Genomic DNA, 7,213 nt, shown 5'->3' with positions numbered 1-7,213 from the left:
AAGCCTGAGACACCTCCTGAAAAATAGCAGGACAAATTACACCACAGAATGAAGCTGTCTTAGGTATTCTTTCTCTGGTCACTAATCAATTCTGAGAGCTTTAGTTACAACACTTGTAGCTTTTGCTGGGGACATTCTTTCTTACCTCATTGGCTTGTGTTGTATCGTACTTGTGGGCTTATATCTTGCTCTTTCTGCTACTCCTAGGTGCTTGTAATTTATTAATATATCTTGTAAGGGAAAATAAAGAGCAACATCAAAAAACCAAACTCGTATTTGACTGTTTAACAAATAAGAAGCAAACCCATTTACTACTGATCTATAAATGCAAACATTGTGAGTAAAAGAAACGCTTTAGTTCAGCCAGTTTTACCTTCAGTAAGGGACAGTCTGGATCCAAATGACAGCAAATAAATGGAAAAATAGATGAAAAAGGATTTTACTAAGCATTTCACCATTTGCATCTTTCTAAAGAAGGCAGACCTTCACAGCCCACCTCCTTTCCATCTTAGGAGAAATGTATTGCACTAGGCAGAAAGTTTGCTTTGTTACTATTTGTGCTTCATTTGTGGGCTTGGAAGGTAGTAGTGGCATAACCTTTGTGGCAGAATGAGGACACAAAGCAGCAAGCAGTTGTTTATTTAGGCTTTACTGTGGCAACAAGTACACATATACACTCATGCAATGTGAATTCTAAAAACCTCCAGACTACAGACATTCACTAAGTCTTTAAAGGCATCTCAGCACATCCTCTTCCAGCACTGCAAATCTGAGTCACTTACATGGGCAGAAAGCACTCAGGCAATCAGAATAAGTCTCTCTTTTCCACATGCCATTTATATTCAGATAACAACAGCATCATTCATTTTTGAAGATGGGGCTCAGACTTGACTGAAACCTGACCCACTGGCTGCACTACATTCACTCTCTACAATGAACTTGCATTGTTTATTTTTTTTTCCTCCCAGTTCTTGTCCTGAGGACCTATTCAAATTGCTTACTGTGTGCTACTGGGAGGCAGCTGTGATGCCCTGCTGATGAAATCACACTTGACAAAAATGAGCAGCAGCTAGCAAATAATAAAACTGCAATTTAAAGTACATCTTGCTGATAACATGAATGTGCTGGTCTGGGGCTATATCCTAGTAGTTTACAGGGCCTGAAGCCTCCTGCCAAGAAACAGGGTACTTCAAGTACATAAACATTTTAACATCCAATTCTTTCAGGTTCTCTTTCTGTTCAATTCTGATAGCTGTCCAGGACAGTCCAACCACAATCCTTCTCAGCTGCTGCTGCTGCTCAGTGCCCTTCTAACGTCACATATATAAAATGTGCTAGTTAAGAGGATCAAGCATGGCTAAAATAAATGGCAAAAACACCCCAAACATGGCTAAAAGGCAGGGCATGGGAGACTATCTACAGCAAAAGGCAAAAAGTTACATTTGTGTTTTAATGAGGCGTGTAGAAAGGATTATAAACAAGTGGAACAGGCTGCCCAGGGAGGCTGTGGATGCCTCCTCCCTGGGAGTGTTCAAGGCCAGGTTGGATGAGGCCTTGAGCAACCAAATCTAGCTGAGAGATGTGAGGTTGGAGTAGATGATCTCTGAGGTCCCTTCCAACCTGAGAAGTGTAAATGGTGTGTAAATTAGTCAATATCTAAAGCAGATAGATAGGGCCACTACGAGTGATATGTCTGCTGCTCGTGTATGTATATAGTCAGGCTACCAGGTTTCTAACACATGTTTAAACCTGTCAGGTTCTATTAACTATTACAAGCCAACTTTCAAGTTGTTGTAGGATTCTTTTGTTTGTTTGTTTTGGTGGTTTGGGCACTTTTTTGTGTATGTATGTTTTTCTTGGGGTTTGGTGGGGTTTTGTTTTGATTTGTTTTCCTTTTTTATCTCTTGCTTTTATGATCTTGCTAAGACCACAGAATGGTGTAAGTTGAAAGGGACCTCAAAGATTACCTAGTTCCAATCCCCTGCCTTAGGCAGGGACATCTGCCATTAGAATAGTTCACTCAAGGCTTCATCCAACCTAGCCTTGAACACCTCCAGGGAGGGACGATCCACAACCTCCCTGGGCAACCTGTTTCAGTGTCTCGCCACCCTCACTGTAAGGAACTTCTTTCTAACATCTAGTTTAAATCTCCCTGCTTCCAGTTTAAGCCCATTACCCTCATCCTGTCATTATAAACAGTCCCTCCCCAGCCTTCCTGTAGGCCCCCTTCAGATACTGGAAGTCTATGACAAGGTCTCCTCGAAGTCTTCTCTTCTCCAGGCTGAAGAGCCCCAACTCTTGTAGCCTGTCTTCATAGCAGAGCTGCTCCAGCCCCCTGATCATCTTCATGGTTCTCCTTGGGACTCACTCCAACAGTTCAATGTCCTTCTTGTGTTGGGGCCTCCAGAACTGCACACAGTACTCCAGGTGGGGTCTGATGAGTGCAGAGTAAAGGGGAAGAATCACCTCCCTTGCCCTGCAGGCAACACTTCTCTTGATGCAGCCCAGCACACAGTTGCTGTCTGAGCTGCCAGCTCATGTTGAATTTTTCATCAACCAAGACCCCTAGGTCCTTTTCCTCAGGGCTGCCCTCCAGCCATTCATCACCCAGCCTGTATTTGTGCTTGGGATTGTGCTGACCCACGTGCAGAACCTTACACTTGGTCTTGTTGAATGTCATGGGGCTGGCCTGGGCCCACCTCTCCAGCCTGTCCAGGTCCCTCTGGATGGCATCCCTGCCCTCTAGCAAGTCAACTGTGTCACATAGCTTGGTGTCATCTGTAAACTTGCTGAGGGTGCACTCAATTCCTCTGTCCATATCACTGACAAAGATGTTAAACAGCATTGGTCTCAGCACTGACCCCTGAAGGATGCCACTGGTCTCCAGGTGGACATTGTGCTGTTGATCACTACTCTCTGCATGTGACCATCCAGCCAATTCCTTATCCAGCAGTGCTCCACCCAGCAAGTCTGTGTTTTTCCAGTTTCGTGACCAGAATGTCATGTGGGACAGAGTCAAATGCCTTACTCAGGTCCAGATAGATGATGTCATTTGCCCTTCCCTTGTCCACTGTTGCTGTGACTTCATCACAAAAAAACACCAAATTCTTCAGGCATAATTTGCCCTTGGTGAAGCCATTGCTGGTTACCACCAATCACCTCTGCTTTCTTTTCCATTTGCCTTAGCACAGCCTTCAGGAGGATCTGCTCCATGATGTTGCCAGGCACAGAGGTGAGACTGACTGGTCTGTAGTTCCTGGGGTCATCCTTTTTTTCCTTCTTGAAGATGGATGTTATGTTTGCCCTTTTCCAGTCAGCAGGAACTTTGCCAGTCTGCCATGACCTTTCAAATATGATGGACAGAGGTTTAGCAACTTCACCTACCAGTTCCCTCAGGATCCTCAGGTGGATCTCCTCAGGCCCCATGGACTTGTGCACGTTCAGATTCTTTAGGTGCTGACAAATGTGGTCTTCAATTATAGTGGGCAGATCTTCCTTCTCCTAGTCCTTACTTTTGCCCTCTGGAACTTGGACATTGTGGTTGGAGCCCCTGCCATTGAAGACTGAAGAAAAGAAGTCATTGAGCACCTCAGTTTTATCCATATCCTTTGTCATCAGCCTTCCATTTCCCATCTGGAAGGGTCCCACAGTCTCCCTAGCCTTCCTTTTCTCACCAATACACCTGAAGAAGTTCTTCTTGTTCCCCTTAATGTCCCTAGCCAGATTTAGTTCCAGCTGTGCTTTAGCTTTCCTAACCTGAGCTCTGGTTGCATGAACAATTTATTTGTATTCATTCCAGGTTACCTGTCCTTGTTTCCACTCTTTCTTCTTGCATATAAGTGTGTCCAGGAGCTCTCTATTCATCCATGCAGGCCTCCTGGTGTTCTTACCTGCCTTCCTCTTTTTCAGGATGCATTGCTCCTGGGCCTGGAGGAGGTGATTCTTGAATACTGACCAGATTTCTTGGGCCCACTCCCTTCCAGAGTTTTTTTCCCATAGCAACCTGCCAAGGAGGTCCCTGAAGAGTTTGAAGTCTGCTCTTCTGAAATGCAGAGCAGTGACTTTGCTATGCACCCTTCTTGATGACTTGAGGATCTCAAACTCTACCATTTCATGGTCACTGCAGCCAAGGCTACCCTTCAGCTTCACTTCACTCACCAGCCTCTCCTTGTTGGGGAGGACGAGGTCCAGCATAGCAACTTTCCTTGTGGGTTCCTCTGTGACTTGGAGGAGGAAGTTATCATCAGTGCATTCCAGGAATCTCTTAGATTGCTGGTGCTGTGCTGTCCTTCCAACAGATGTCAGGGTGGTTCAAGTCCCCCATGAGGACCAGGGCCTATGAGCATGAAGCTTCTCTTTGTTTGTAGAGGGCCTCATCTGCTTCATATACAGAATACAGCATTCTAAATTCAACTGACCTGACTTAAAGTGACCCAAAACCCCTTTCTGGCTAGAATCTCAGTGTAAATACTTTCAAAGTTAGAATACCACTATTTGTGTACATATAACAGCCAACCATCCACTTCTGGAAAGCACATGGCTGTATACAGAAAGGAAATCCATGAAATGTCTCCAGTTATAGTATAAAAAAAGTCAAAACACAAGTAAGCTATAATTAAGATGTAAACTTTTTTCTGATTCTGAGATTAAACATTCCTTTCTCAGCCTGCTGTGAATGGCAAAGACACATACACGGGCCTGAATGTATGCACACACTTCTAGTTCCCTAAGTATACATACATACATATATATATATACATGTGTAAATGGCTTGCTGGATCAGCTGGTGTATGACTGACCTATGGCAGTCAAGTAAGAAACATGAGCTGGGGTTAGTCACTATGTAGTTTCATTGTAGACTTGCAAACTCTTGGCTACTTGGAATTCAAGCCTGCCATGTTCCCTTCAAGATCCATCCCAAATTACATAGCAAGACAACAGTTCACTTCTGCCATGCTCACAATAAAACAAGTGTTGGAGAGAACCAGGAAAGAGTGTGCGGACCCTATTGCTGCCTACCAGAAAGACCCAGAGGAGCACTTCACAGACCAGGGAGGCAGAAGCAAAAGTCCTGTTAGCTGACCATAACAAGTCAGATAACACTGTCCTGTGAGGACAGGCATTTGTAGCCCAGGACAGATGGAAGTGCACAGGGGAACCACCCTGGAATGGGTGCATAAGGTAACAGAGCAGGAGAGAAGCACTAGAAGATAAGCAGGAAACACAAGAGAGACAGAAGAGCAGGTAGGAATATAACGATAGCTAAAATATTAAGCAAATCAAAGAAGGGAGAGAACAGAAAATAATCAATGGCAACAAGTCTTTCTCCTGTCCGGCTGCTTCAGAGCTGAAAACAAAAACTCAAACCAAACAATACTGGACACACTCAAAATTACAAAAAGAAAGTTAAGGGTAGAGAAACTTCTTTTAAAGAAGGAAACATAATGGCAGAAACCAGACTGGCCGAGTACTGAGGGAAGCCTCTCAAGAGTGTCATTAGGCATGATTCCTACATTAACATCTACATCTAACTGGAAAAGACAAGAGCTCAACTTTTAATGGCCATGCACTTCTGCAGTGTTTCTAAATATTTGAGATTATGCATATTTCCAGGTAGAGAAGGCCAGGCAAACAGAAGGAAGGAGGGAGGAAGTAGAAAAGGCATGCACCCACTTCCACCCACCACATTTGTCCACCATCTGGGAAAGGAGCTGAACTACAAGTCCCTTACTGTAATTCCTTCTTTGTGCTGCAATCCACCAGTACAAGAGAAAGTAACAAAGCAATGTTACTCTTGAAGCAGCCATCAGTGCAGAAGATGAGCCTTCCCTGCCTTTTTTTTGGAAAGGATTTAGCTGCTACAAAGTCAGGGACATTCTCAACACAGCAAGTACTGCACAGTGTTTATAGAGGGGCTGCTGGATTATAGCAATCATCTGAAAAGTGGAAGAGAACATCTTGAGATGAGTGCATGCCTGCCAGTGACATTTGTTGTTGCCTTATCAGCAGATCAGCTATGATACAGCAGCTGTAACTGCTGACTCCTCCTGTAACAAAGATGCTCACAACTGCAGCATATAAATACAACATTGGTCTCCAGCACTCTCCATCAGCCTCCACTAGCAATAAAACTTTCACATGGAGACCAAGGGTCACTTATAGTCTTTGTGGTGCTCCTCTTGGGCTCTCCAGGTGTTTGAGATTACAGCTGCAATCCCCATATTTACAGTATCTACCAGCTAACATTATTCTGGGAGTAAGCTGAATATCCATCTGGGATCCATGACTAAATCAAACAATTCCCTATAGGGGATGAGAAAAAATAATTTAATGACTTTGTTATATATATATTGAAAATAGCACACCCTTTCCCAATAGCAATGAAAGATACTTATTAAATCAATCTGCCCACTGCTCCAATAGAGACTGCCCTTGCAAGCTGCCAGTGGCTAATGACAGCCATTGCCATCTGCACCTCTCTTGGTGGTGGATGCTGTCAAAACTGTGTAACGCAGAGGTGAAGGTATATGGAGACTTTTAGTGTGATGAAACTGGACATAAATAGGCTCTCCAAGCACCAATACCTGTTAGATGAAGATGAAGCCCATCATTGCCATCATCACAAGCCCATTGCCTATGTAAACTGTACCTGAGGTGAAGGTGAGAGTAGACTCTTCTCTGCACCGCTCCATTCATCCTGGCCTACTGAGTGACAGCTGCACTGCTCACAAGCACGTTTATAGTCAACTGATTCCCCATATGACTTATTGGGCAAAACTCACTCCAGGAAGGTAAGGCACTTCTATCCTGACCGAGAAGTAAAGAACCAGAACGGACATAAAATGAGATAATGATTTTTTTGTTCCTGCTCAGATTTGGCCTTCAAATTAAAAAAAAGGAGAGGGAGAAATACATCTGTACCTCCCACTGGACTCAGAAAGCAAGACTCTCTGCTTTTCAAGTAACTGTCATTGTAATTGAGGTGTGACAGTAGAAAGAGGAGTGTTGAAGATAACAGACCAGTTAAATGCTACCTTTTAAAAAGAAGAAAAGGACTTGGTAGAGTCTGAACATGTTAAAAACAGCAGTGAAAAGAGAGAAGAGTTCATTTAGTAAACAATCACTGACAGTGAGGGCCTAATGTGACAATTTGCCTGGGCTACTTCTAACCAGGAGTGATGCATGCATGGGTGGCTACTCCCTTTGTTAAAGC

This window comes from Pogoniulus pusillus, chromosome 8 (assembly GCF_015220805.1).
Source record: "Pogoniulus pusillus isolate bPogPus1 chromosome 8, bPogPus1.pri, whole genome shotgun sequence".
NCBI classification, from domain to species: domain Eukaryota; kingdom Metazoa; phylum Chordata; class Aves; order Piciformes; family Lybiidae; genus Pogoniulus; species Pogoniulus pusillus.
Note: the sequence above shows the minus strand (reverse complement) of the source record.